Source organism: Terrapene carolina, unplaced genomic scaffold, assembly GCF_002925995.2.
Source record: "Terrapene carolina triunguis isolate 2854851 unplaced genomic scaffold, T_m_triunguis-2.0 Scaffold23, whole genome shotgun sequence".
NCBI lineage: Eukaryota > Metazoa > Chordata > Testudines > Emydidae > Terrapene > Terrapene triunguis.
In genome coordinates this window covers 2,629,916-2,644,111 of record NW_020664374.1, presented here as the reverse complement: position 1 = coordinate 2,644,111, position 14,196 = coordinate 2,629,916, and positions in this window count along the sequence as shown.

The following is a 14,196-nucleotide window of genomic DNA, read 5'->3' as shown; positions in this document are numbered from 1 at the left end:
TGAAAGCAAAATTTGGCCCAAATATTTTACCTGGTAATACATCACTGGACCAAATAAATTGAACTGGTCATCTCTTATACTGAATATAAAAATGACCAATCTGGGTCAGACCAATGGTCCACTAGCCCAGTATTCTGCCTTCCAGCTATGGCCAATGCCAGATGCTTCAAAGGGAATGAACAGAATGAGGTAATAATCAAGTGATCCATCCTGTCATGCAGTCCCTGCATCTGGCAGTCAGAAGGTTAGGGACATCCAGAGCATGGGGTTGCATCCCTGACCATGATGGCTAGGTCCATCAATGGTTATTACTTTACTGGTGAAAAGAGCCAACCATACATGGCTTATCTCATGATAGCCCCATGAGTTAAAATAGGGTCTTCACAGGATTCTGATGTGGCTCACAAAAAAGGGTGTGAGGTGCAAGGCAATGAAAGTTGAGGGAGTGCAGTGTGGTTTGGCCCTGAGTCTGTAAAATGAGCAAGACAGTTTATTTGTAAACTGTGCTATATACTCAAAAGACAGCCCATTTATTGGTTATTGCAATTTGTCTGCCAGTTGTTTGTCTGTTTTGTACAAAGATTCTTCTGAAATTGTCTGAGTCATCTAAACCCAGCAATGGAGATCAATTTTACACCATTTGTAATTTGTCCTCATATGCATGATACATGTGTCAATAGAAATACACAGGGTATAATTCAGAGTTGAATTTGACCTAATAGCAATAGCACATATACAGAAACCCACGTTAGCATTCAAAACTAAAACAAGTGTACTTAAGGAAAAGGACAAACATTAAAAAATTAGGGGAATTAGTTAGGGAAGTGCCCTAGACTGAAGAACTCAAGGATCTGAATGTGGAAGAGGCTTGGAATTACTTTAAGTCAAAGTTGCAGAAACTATCTAAAGCCTGCATTCCCAGCAAGGGGAAAAAATTCATAGGGAAGGGTTGCAGACCAAACAGATGAACAAGCATCTCAAACAGGTGATTAAGAGAAAGCCTACAAGGAATAGAAGGGATGGATCAGCAAGGAAAGTGGTCAGAAAGTGTAGGGGAAAAATGAGGACTGGCAAAAGCCAAGCAGAGTTGGACCTTGCAGAGGAAATTAAAACCAATAGAAAAAGTTTCTTTAGCCATATAAATAAAAAGAAAATAAGGAAAGAAGAAGTGGGACTGCTAAACACTGAGGATGCGGTGGAGATTAAAGATGATCTAGGCATGGCCCAACCATAGGCGCTGACTCCATGGGTGCTCCGGAGCTGGAGCACCCACGGGGAAAAATTAGCACCCACTGGCAGCCAAGCTCCCCTCACGCCCCGCCCACCTACTCCTCCCCCCCGAGCACGCCGCGTCCCCGCTCCTCCACCTGCCTACCAGCACTTCCATTTGGCCGCTGCCAAACAGCTGTTTGGTGGCATGCTGGGAGGGAGAGAAGTGGAAATGTGGCATGCTCAGGGGAGGAGGCGGAGAAGAGGTGGGGACTTTAGGGAAGGGGTTGAATGGGAGTGGGGTGAGGGCAGTGCAGGGGCGGAGCCAGGGGGTCGAGCACCCACTGGGAACAGTGGAAGTCGGCACCTATGGGCCCAACACCTAAACAAATATTTTGCCTCAGTTTTTAATATGAGTAATGAGGAGCTTGGGGTGGTGGCAGTGTGGCTAATGGGAATATGGATATGGAAGTAGAAATGACCACATCAGAGGTGGAAGTCAAACTCAGTCAGCTTAATGGGACCAAAGTGGAAAGCCCAGATAATTTCTATCCAATAATGTTAAAGGAACTAGGAGACAAAATTGCAAGCCCAATAGCAAGGATTTTTAATGAATCCATAAACTCGGGGGACATACATATGACTGGAGAATTGCAAATATAGTACCTGTATTTAAGAAAAGGGGGGGAAAGTGATCTAGGAAACCACAGGCCTGTTAGTTTGACATCAATGGTATGCAAGGTATTAGAACAAATTTTGAAAGAGAAAGTAGTTAAGGACAGAAGCAAATGGTAATTGGGATAAAATGCAACATGCTTTTACAAAAGGTAGATTGTACCAGACCAACCTGATCTCCTTCTTTGCGAAGATAACCAATTTTCTAGACAAAGGAAATGCAGTAGATCTAATGTACCTGGATTTCAGTAAGGCACAGTTCCAAATGGGAAAGTATTAGTTAAATTGGAGAAGACAGAGATTAATATAAGAATCAAAAGGTGGATAAGGAACTGGTTAAAGGGGAGACTACAATGGGTCATACTGAAAGGTGAACTATCAGGCTAGAGGGAAGTTACTAGTGGAGTTCCTCAGGGATCAGTCTTGGGACCAATCTTATTTAACATTTTCATTAATGACCTTGGCACAAAAAGTGGGAGTGTGTTAATAAAATTAGTGGATGATATGAAGCTGGGAGGTTGGGAGAAGAACTGGAATATCACACAAGAAGATTTGGATGACCTTGAAAATTGGAGTAATAGAAATGGGATGAAATTTAATAGTACGAAATGCAAGGTCATGCACTTAGGGACTAGCAATACATTTTTTTTGCTATAAACTGGAGACCTATCAGTTGGAAGCAACAAAGGAGGAGAAAAACCTCAGTGTGTTAGTTGATCACAGGACAACTATGAACTGCCAAGGTGATGTGACTGTGAAAAAGGCTAATGCAGTCCTAGAATCCATCAGGCGAGGTACTTCCAGTAGAGATAAGCATGCTATTACCATTATACAAGGCAGTAGTGAGACCTCATCAGGAATACTGTGTGCAATTCTGGTCTTCCATGCTTAAGAAAGATGAATTCAAACTGGAACAGGGGCAGAGAAGGGCTACTGGGATGATCAGAGGAATGAAGAACCTATCTTACAACAGGAGATTTAAGGAGCTTGGCTTGTTTAGCCTAACAAAATGAAGGCTGAGGGGAAATATGATTGCTCTCTATAAATACATCAGAGAGGTAAACACCAGGGAGGGTGAGGAGTTATTTAAGTTAAAGGCCAATGTTGGCACAAGAACAAATGGCTATAAACTGACCATCAACAAGTTTAGGCTTGAAATTAAACAAAGGTTTCTAACCATCAGAGGAGTGAAGTTCTGGAACAACTTTCCAAGGGGAGTAGAGGAGGCAAGAAACTTAACTTGTTTCAAGACTGAGCTTGATAAGTTTAGAGGGGATGGTATGATGAGACTGGCTGTAATAGCCTGTGACCCATCTGTAAGGCTAAGATTTAGTCATGGGTATTTTTAGTAAAAGTCATGGAGAGGTCACGGGCAATAAACAAAAATTTACGTCCCTGTGACCTGTCCATGACTTTACTATATACCCCTGAGTAAATCTTGGGTGTCGTGGGAGATTCTGGGGGCACTGCTGGTGCAGGGGAGGGGCTTTGAAGCACCTGCTGGTACTGGAAGGGTACTCTGGGGTGCCCGCTGGTGTTCGTGGGCGGGGAGCCTCTGGGGAGCCTGCTGGTGTTCGACATGGGATGCTCCGGGGCGCCTGCTGGTACTGAAGGGGTGCTCTGGGGCCCCCGCTGGTGCTCAGGGGGCGTGGGGGTACTGCCACTGCTGGGGGGGGGGCGGTGGCCCAGGACTGCTGGGGTAGGCAGCTGTTGGTGGCAGGGCCGGTGCGGCTGGCCCTGGGGCCGCCCAAGCTGCTCAGGTGGCCCTGGGGTCAGGCGCACCAGCAGGCTGCAGAAGTCCCAGAGGTCCCGGAAAGTCACAGAATCCGTGTGACAGACTCGCAGCCTTATCCATCTGCAACTGCTATTAGAAAATATCGCCAACAGTTGGAGACAGGACACTAGGTGGGGAAGGCTCTGAGTTACTACAGAGAATTCTTTCCCAGGTGTCTGGCTGCTGGGTTCCGCCCACATGCTCAGGGTTTAACTGATTGCCACATTTGGGGTTGGGAATAATTTTCCACCTAGGTCAGATTGGCAGAGACTCTGGGGTTTGTGGGTTTTTTTGCCTTCCTTTGCAGCGTGGGGCACATCTCACTTGGTAGTTTGAACTAGAGCAAATGGTGGAGTCTCTCTAACAGGAATTCTTTTAATCATGATTTGAGGAGTTCAGTAACTCAGCCAAAGTTTCTGAGACTATTACAGGGGTGGGTGGGTGAGGTTCTGTGGCATGTAAATATCTTGCGATGCCAGCTACAACAGTGTCATACAAACACCTGTTCTCACTGTCAGGTGACATTGTAATTAAGAATTGGGCAGCATTATCTCCCATAAATGTAAACAAACTTGTTTCTCTTAGTGATTGGTTGAACAAGAGGTAGGAATGAACGGACTTGTTGGCTCCAAAGTTTTACATTGTTTTGTTTTTTGAGTGCAGTTATGTAACAAAAAAAAAATCTACATTTGTAAGTTGCACTTTCATGATAAAGAGATTGCATTACAGTACTTGTATGAGGTGAATTGAAAAATACTATTTCTTTTGTTTATCATTTTTACATTGCAAATATTTGTAATAAAAATAATATAAAGTGAGTACTGTACACTTTGTATTCTGTGTTGTAATTGAAATAGATATATTTGAAAATGTAGAAAAACATCAAAAATATTTAATAAATTTCAATTTGTATTCTATAAAGTGTGATTAATCGTGATTAATTTTTTTAATTGCGATTAATTTTTTTGAGTTAATCGTGTGAATTAACTGTTATTAATTGACAGCCCTAGTATAGTCACAACAGTGAGTGACAGTTACATTTCAAAACTCCCTTCCCTTGCTCCCCTAAAGTTTTAAACAAGACATGCTTATTGACACTTCAGCCTTGCAGCGTCTATGCACAGCACTGCTCTCCAAGCCCAGCCACAGTGAGTATGGCCCATTGTGGGGGGTGTATGTGTGTGTGTGTGTGGGGCGGGGAATGAGGAGAGAATGCGTTGGTTGCATGAAACAGTAAAATTTCAGCCTCTATTTCCATGGGTATGAGTGCAGGGCAACGATACTGAGCACTAGCGTATTTTCCATCGGCGGTGATGATTTTAGCTGATCTCTCACTCCTGAGGGTAACAAAGGCACAGAAAGCACAGTTATTGCTGGCATCCCAAAGCTGCCTGGGCCCGCATGCTGGTAGCCTGTTTACTGCAATGGTGCCTGCTGAAGTCATCATGGACTGGTGTGGGAGTGTCCTACCCTGGAGGAAGAAATAAGGTGGCCATCCCTAGAAACCTTCGGCAGAGGATTATAGAGTACCTCCATGAAAGTTTCATTAAGATCTCTCAGGAGGATTCATGGGATAAACAAACTACTCCACATGCTCCCTCCTCCCCCTGGCTAACTGTACAGGGAAATGAAAAACAGATAACAACTCAGCTCTGTTTCTTGTACTGTCACCTCTTCTAGTTCAAGTTAATTAGTGAGAAGTCAATCCCTGTGTCCTGCTACACTGGGGTTGGGCACCATCTGTACATTTGCACATTATAATAGGAAATGCATTCACACACTTACCCAAAGTCCCTTCCCCTGCACTGGGCTTGACCATGCTTGGCAGCCGGGACTAACTAGATTGTGATGGAGTCTCAAACAGATCCTGGTTCATGGCATAGCTGGACCCCATCCTGGTTGATGACTCTTATCCTCATCCTCTTCACTGTTCATGGTAGGGGCCTGTGTCTCAGGCTCCTCCGAGGTATCCACCATGCTCTGTGAGGTGCTGGTGAAGTCTCCACCATGTATGGCATGCAGTTTGTCGTAAAAGTGGCAGGTCTGCAACTTAGCACCAGATTGACTATTGGCCTTCCTGGTTTTCTGGTATGCCTGCTGCAGTTTTTTTAATTTCACACTGCACTCCTGCTGATCCCTGTTGTTCTCTGTGCCTGCATCCCCAATAAAATCTGCTTGTAGATGTCCACGTTTCTATGACTGCTCAGTGGCTGTGCCTGCTCTACCTCTTCTCCCTACAGGCCCAAGAGATCTGTGGTGAGTCGGTGTGGCTCCCCTCCTGCCCAGCAGAGGGAGCACCCTTGTAGGCACCCGAGTGGGCAGAGCCACCTCCGCCTGTTCCTGCCCCCCGGAAGTCAAGGGGCGGGACAGAAAGTATAAAGGCCGGCCGCCGGAGCTCACTTGGGGCCCAGCCACTGCAGGGAGTGGACGTGCCGCCGGGAGACCGCTGAGACCGTTGCCCTAACTGGCCAGAGCTCCCCCAAGCCCACTACGAGGAGGAGCCACCGGAACCCCCCCCCCCGCCCCCGGTACTGGGAGGAGTCGTCGGACCTGCCCCACGCCAACTACGAAGGTGAGGAGCCCCCAGAACCCCTCCGCCCCTGTTGTTACCCGGAGGAGCTGCCGGAGCCCCAGTGGCCGGACTTCCCCGAGGAGCTGGCGGGCCTGCCCCCAAGCCCCGGATGAGAGGAACCGATGCTGGTGGACTGGCCCGGACCCGGCGGCACCAACGAGGTAGGCCCTGAGGGGGAACCAGGAAGTAGCCCGGGGGTAGCCGACCCCAGTCAGGCTGCAGACGCATGTGAGCCGATGTCAGTGTGTTTCGGTCTGGACACCCCACTGACCAGCAGCGACACGAGCCGCTGCTAGGGCCCCGGGCTGGGACGCAAGGGCCGTAGCAACAAAGAACGTGGCCCCCTCCGAACATATGTCCGGGCGGGGCCCCTTACAATGCAGAAACTGGAATGCGGTATTTATTTTGCCACTTTTAGGGGCCCCCTTCCTTGCGGGGCCCCCTCCGGTCGGAGGGTACGGAGAGCGCTCGCTACGCCTCTGTGGGACGCAGTGGAGTGGGTGGGCCTGCGTCCCCACCTGCCACCCCACTCTCGGGTGGCAGGTTTCCCCCTCACCCAACGCTCAGATGTAGGAACCTGAGTCTCCCTAACTGAGTGTTGCTCAGCCCCTGCACCAAAGGGCCTGAGCTGTGACTGTTGGTGCCCCGCCCTGATCCAGGGCCTGGGCCTACCTAACTGATTGTTTGCTCAGCCCCTGCCTGAGGGTCTGAGCCCAGAGCTAATTGTTTCTCTGCTCAGCCCCTGCACCAGAGGACCTGAGCCCCTGAACTAACTGGTTGTTATTCCACCAGTGGTGAGTCGGTGTGGCTCCCCTCCTGCCCAGGAGGGTTGAGCCCCGGCATGAACCTCTTACAAGATCCAATACCTCCTGTCTACTCCAGACAGGAGCGTGTGTGGAGTGCATAGCCAGCCTGGTCGGTTGTACACCAGGGAAAGTTGCTAGGCGTGCTTGTCAAGCTGGGTGATCAGGAAAAGGCATTTCAAAAATATATGGGGTATTTAAAGTGGGTGGTGGCTTCTGGTCTCCATGACCCATGGAGTTCACAACTGTGACCAGGGAGGTCACTGTGTGGCATTGTGGGACAGCTACTGGAGCAATGTTCGGGTCAACATAGGTCATGTGGCATCTGCAGTTGTACTGTGTCAACCACATTAGGTTCACCATAGCTCAATGCTGTTCAGGGACGTGGTGTTATTGCATCGCCTTAATGGGGAGCTTGTAGTAGCTGGCGACAAATTTGAGCGTATACACATGCACAAGTGGGTTGATGCAAGGCAACATAGGTCGACCTACATTTGTAGTTTAGACCAGACTTAAGCCTCTCTCTCCCAATCATTATCATATCATTACCATCAGCGTTTTATCTCCAATCGTTTCTTCTCTTTCCCCCATTATCTTCACTCCTTTTGGTCTCCTCACTCATACCCGGTCTTTCCTCCTTTTCTAGCCATGACTTTTTAGGGTGGAGGCAGAGTATGGGTCCTGCAGATGACCAGGGTGTTCTAAATAGCTTTATCTGAATATTTGATTTATAAGGTATTGCATTTCTGAACTCTTATGTAATATTTGTATGAATACCTTGCACTGGTGGTTATGGGACAAACTAGTCCTAAAGGTTTGCCTACCGGGCATGCTCAAATGTATATTGCCAAAGCTGTATTGGAAGTCAATGAGGGAATAAAGGTCATCTCAAAGATAATTAATAATTATGCATAAAGGATTGGAAGAGACAATCAAGACAGTTCCTATTATTTATAGAAGTTGGAGGCTGGAGTGAAGGATGAGATCAAACCAAACTGGTTTTAGAAGGTAAAATAATGGCCTTCTTGGATAGAAAGAGTGGGGCCTGGTTTAGGAGAGCAAAAGAACTTGCTATAAGGCCCCATGGGTCTAGAACCCAGTCTTATAGAGCTCCAGGAAGTTGACAGCGCCAGGCTACCACCTAGCAGTAGCTGTAACCACTCTCCACTCCACATAAACTGCTGTGGACACAGACCATGGGAAGTTTCACCTCAAGCGTTTGACAGGCAGCAGCCCCAATAGTGCCTGATTGGCTCCCTGCTGTATATAAACTCAAGGGGCATTCTAGGAAGCGTCCAAGCAACAGTCTTCTGTAGCTGCCAGGACTGTTCCTGTTCTATGCTTGTGAACGTTTGGCTTGATTTGGATTCTCCTGACTTGGACCGTGAAGCCTGACTTGGACTTTGACCCCTGGTATCGACCCTGGCCTGGAATTGACTACGAACTCTTTGGCTACTCCTGGCCACAGGTTTGCCCCTTGGCCCTGACTGTTCTTGTTGGGATCCTGACACTTGCTTTTTCCATAAAGCAAGACAAATCCTGGAAAACAGACTTCTTTGATCTTGATACACACACCTGCCTGGGACCCTGGAAGACAGATAGGTGGGCAGCAGCTGGCTAAGACAAAGAAACATTTTAAAAATGGGGAGATGGAAATGGAATCCTGACCCTATAGAAGTAAATAGGAGTTTTGCCATTGACTTCAGTGGGGCCAAGATTCTATCCAAGGTTTTATTTTACTTACCCTTAGTTACATAGTATGGTTATTGTCTTCACTGGAACTGGAAGGTGTAATTTCCAGCCTGAGGAGACATACCTGCTCTAGCTCTGATTGAGCTAGTGCACTAAAATAGAAGCATAGTGGTGGTGCTGTGAGTAGTGTAAGGATAAGGCATTTTCCTGTAAGGCCTAAAGCCTTTGTCTGAAGCCAGATTAGAAGAGCAGCAGCCATTAGCTAAGAAGCAGGAAGTCACATCCTCACATTGCATCTAAATGACATTAAAACAATGTAATATCAGGTTGTTAAGAAGGAGACCCTGTCCTAATAGCACTCACTATCACCAGATTAAGAAACAGATCTTAAGATGGTTAAAGAAAACTTAGTCTGATAGCATTCTGTCTGGCAAGAAATCACTTATCAATAGTTGTGGTTGTGAAATCCCTATTTCTTGTTTTGTCATTATGATCTCCACTTCCCTACTGTTTGTCTGTATGATCTGTCTGGTTCTTTGTTTCTGTCTGTTACATAATTAATTTTGCTAGGTGTAAATTAATTAAGGTGGCGGGGTATGATTGGTTAGAGAATTGTTAGTAAAATAATTGGTTAAGGTATAGCTAAGCAGGACTCAAGTTTCACTATATAAACTGGGGTCCAAGAAGGAGACCAGCAGAGAAGGAACAGAAGAATAAGAAGGAAAGACCTGGAAGAAGAACTCACCTCCAAGACACAGCCTAAGATCAGAGCTGTTAAGAATCCTCTGCACAGCCGTGACGTGCAGTAACCAGAATCCAGATGAGACTGACCTTGCCTGGCCAACAGGAAAAGTTTGCCTGCCTGATCAGGATTGGTGAGCATAGCATTGTATGCTTACCATGCGTATTCTGCTTGGTCATTGTCAATAAATAGAGGATAAGGCTATTACTGTGTAAGGTTCTTTCACTGGTAAAAGGTTCTGCAAACCTGCAGAAAATTACACCCTGAGACCTAGGAATTGGGTAAGGGTGGTACTTAAATTGACAGGGTTATGCCTGAGCCCCAGGAACAAGGTAAAGGTGGGTCCCCCTAGAGTGTGTGAGTGAGAATTTTGTGTGGGTAACTGTATTGGGAAGGGCTAGCTACCCCAAGAATGATCCTGTCTGAAACCATAGGTACATATTTGGGTGACTGCTCCTCCTGTCATTCATACTGCTGTGGCTACACTTATTTTTAAGTGTGATAGTTTGATCAGAGCTAGCATGGGTATATCTACTTGAGCTGGAAACTACATCTTCCAGCTCTAGTATAGAAATACCCTGAGAATAGAACCTAGCTAGCTACACTTCTTGCATTGATTAGAAGAATTGTAGTTGTAGTCTAACTTTTTTTTAAGTGCTGCAAGTCAGGTGTTTCTGCTATTTAATTTTTATCCTTCTCCCAGACTCCATTTTGGAGTCCTGCCCACTATGAATAGCTCCTGTGCCCTCCTCTGCTGTTGTATATAGCTTACCCATGCTGTAGCCACTGAATCTGAATTAGGATCACTGATGACCACAGTTATAAAGAGCAGCAGCAGCAGAGGCCCTGTCTATGCTCATGAAAAAAGCAATGCACCAGTTTACACTTAACTCACATTTGGAAGATTAACTTCACAGCCATAAGGCCTAGAAACTTATTATTACATTAAATGAAAGCTTTGATTCTACGGAAGTCAATGATATTGAACCCCTGCCTTCCTGGATGAAAGTTTTCTACTCACTGGTGGCAAGAGAGGGGATTTTTTCAAGCCCTGTTGTCAGTTCATTGTGCCTGGGATCTTGTTTGGTAAAGTGCAATATACATCCAAAGTCAGTGCAAGAGTCCATGACAAAATGCTCTTGAAAGAAAATACAAACAAAGCATTGTCCTGCAGTGAACAGTTATGCTTCGCACTTGCAGAAGTGGTTTTGTCTCTCTTTCACATGCAGAATAATTACTAATAATCACTCCCGAGAGAAAAGGAGAGTCCTACATTCTGTTTTTGTTATTCTAGACCCTTCCCCAAACCCTTTAAAATAATTAACAGTAGCTTGACAGGCACATCTAGAGTGGATACATGTCTGGATAGGAGTAGATGCTACTGTATATGTAAACACATGCTTGTATTTGATCCTTTTTAGCTGTAAAAAATGTTTTTTCCCCCTAATCACCTGTCTACCAGCAGCTAAGATTTCAGATTTGGTTGTGACACAAGAAAACATAGTTGTCTCAGTTTTCAGGCTATGATCTCATTCTCTCAAGTAAACTAAACTAAAATATTGTGGCATTAATTGTGTAAAGGCACTTTGCTGCATTCTGTTGTTTGTTCTGTTTTAGACTAATGTGCCAGGGGATATTTGTATTCTCTTGGCCCTGATTCTCCACTGTGTCCTCAGAGTTGCCTGAGTATGGCACAAGTTAGGGCTGCACAGAGGGAACCCTAATTCATGTCACTAGCCTAAAGTTCCTAAGCCAGTGGAGGATCAGGTGCAACAGACACACTCCACCATGTCCCCTCTTTTCCCTGTTCTATCCACGTTCCACCCCAAGAATGCCCCTGACACACCTTCTTTCTTCTGAGGGTGATATGGCTGCCTCCAACTGACTTAGACCAGTAGAGAGGTCCTCTGCACAGGAAGAATTCTCCACTTGTCATCTCCAGCCATTTATAGACTGCTCTTTGCTGTTTTCAAGCGTTTCTTAGTGGACCTGAGAATGCAGCCCTCTTGTTTTTAGCGTGTCTGACTTTCATTGGTCTCATACATTGAAATTTCTTCTTGATTTAGTATAAATCAAAGTGCCACAATCACCGTCACTCTGAGATTGAGCCTGCACTGAGACAATGCGTTTCAAATTCAAGTAAACATTCTCCATCTGGTCTGAAATCCAGGTCTGACCACGATTATACTAGTCCTACACTAGTGCTGTTGAATGTTCACTATGACTGTATCCACATTTTGTTTCTAGTCACCCTTCAAGCTCATGATGGATTGCTAGTTAGGCTTGTGTAGCATAGCCTGAGGGTTCTGGTCTGAGTAAGCACCACTCCTACCTGTTGGATACTCTTGATCCAGTTATCTCAGGAGTATCAGCTAGACCAGGGGTCGGCAACCTTTCAGAACTGGTGTGCCGAGTCTTCATTTATTCACTCTAATTTAAGGTTTTGTGTGCCAGTAATACATTTTAACATTTTTAGGTCTCTTTCTATAAGTCTATAATATATAACTAAACTATTGTTGTATGTAAAGTAAAGAAGGTTTTAAAAATGTTTAAGAAGCTTCATTTAAAATTAAATTAAAATGCAGACCCCCCGGACCGGTGGCCAGGACCCAGGCAGTGTGAGTGCCACTGAAAATCAGCTCGTGTGCCGCCTTTGGCACACGTGCCATAGGTTGCCTACCCCTGAGCTAGACCTTCAAGTTGCCATTTGATCCATAAAACTAGAAAATGTCTTTAAAAATAAATTCAAACTTTCTAATTGAAGGACAATCTTTTTGAAGAGCCAGAATAAAAAGAATAAAGTTGTGGTGTAGATACTCTGTAGTATCTTGTCTAATCATGGCTTGTACAACATTTGATTGAACTATGTTGACTTCTGTACCAACTAAATGTCACCAACCAACTTTGTCTTCTGTCTTGGTCCATATAACTCTTAAACCTGTCTTTGTTCCAAATGATACCATCAGCTGTCCTCTGTTCCAAGTCTACCTTGTCAGCAAATAGTATATGAAATTTCCCATCCTGATGTATAACTATTGTTCAGCTACATAACTGTCAGTGGATACATTAGCCATCATAGGAATAAACCTAAGCCAAAATTTTCAATACTAGGTGCCTAAAATTAGGCTTTTAAATTATACAGTGTCACCTAAATGGAGGTGACTGATTTTCAAAAGTTCTGAGCAGCTCCGGTACATACATATGTATTTAGGAACCTAACTTTGCTTCCTAAAGTTTACCAACTTTGACCCTAGCTCTGTGTATATTTTTGAGAAATTTCTCTAAGGGACTTTGCAATTGCCTCTATAAAATCTTTTACTCCATGGGTATTAATATAGCTTGATCCAAGATTTAGGCCATTTTTAGCCTCCAAGTTGCAGCACATTTCAAAACTCAAATCATGTTTAGTGATTATATAAGCAATGTTCAAGAAGGTGGCACACTTTTGGACAACTTCCTGTTCACTTTTAAAGAGCCATCTAGTAATTTCTGTAGACAAGTCTTTTAGACAATGACGTATATTCTGTTTTTATGCATATCGCATGAGCAGTGGAGTGGGCATGTACATGCAGGGAATTAATGATAAAGGTCTTATACTTACATACAAAAAGACTGATTTTATCCAAAAGCTTTTCATGCCTTCTCCAAATTATACACATTTCATCTTTTTGACATCAAAGCAATGGATATTTAGCTTTCCATGAGTTCTGGAAAATTCATTTGCTTCTCATATTCCTTATCATATTCATCTGTGCCATATACTTTGTTTACTTAGCCTAAGACCTCTGGTATTACCCTCTGTGGATTCAGGAGGATGATTTGATATATTACAGGCATTTTTCAAATATATTGTTTAAATCAACACAAAGTCTATGTGTTTACAGTTTTTAAACAACTGTTTTAAAATAGTGTGTAAATCAAGGTTTAGTTTACAAATTAAATTGCTTGGCTCTGGCAGAGGCAGCAGCTAAGTTTGCAATTGTAAAAGTCTAAGAAGTATTAGAGAAAGAGATCAGGGCAATGAAGAATCAGGCCTACAGCTTGCGCAATTGTTTATACCTGTGCAAAGTGTATGTAAAACTACCAAATCAGAAAGGTAAGTGTTTTACATCCTGTTTGCAAATGACTCCACGATGCAAAAGGCAGAGGAGAATCAAGTATACTGTGTTTTTGCAACAGCAAGTAATCAGCCTATGATTTAGTTTATTACAAAGGCTACTTTAAATTGGTTGGCAGATTAATTAAATTATTGCTTACCTTTGCCTAACTGCCTTTTAGCTATTTGACTGTAATCTCTCTTCTCCCTAGTCAACACAGGCCTCTGATTAGAATACTGTTGAACACATACAAACTGATGCTCAACTTCAGGTATCCTTGGTAGTGCACTTCTTTCTGGTCCAGCCCTTTTCTTCCAAAGCATTACTTGTGTGGCTGACATGAACAAGTCTTATTCCACTGGGAGCACAATAGTTCTGACCATCTTTTCTTTGTTCTGCTCTCACTCAGGTCCCCAGGCTCCATGCCCCTCTGACTGGCAGCTCAATACTTCTATGCCTGAGGTCACTCAAGTCCACCTCTAGCGTCCTCTATTTTCCTTCTTTGGCAAACAGGTAAGTGGATACTTTTACTTCTCCCGATACCACGTCTACACCTGGGCAACAGATTTTTATTCCAACTTTGATCTTTTCTACTTTATTGTTCTGAGTACTGTTGTATTTTAAAACAAACA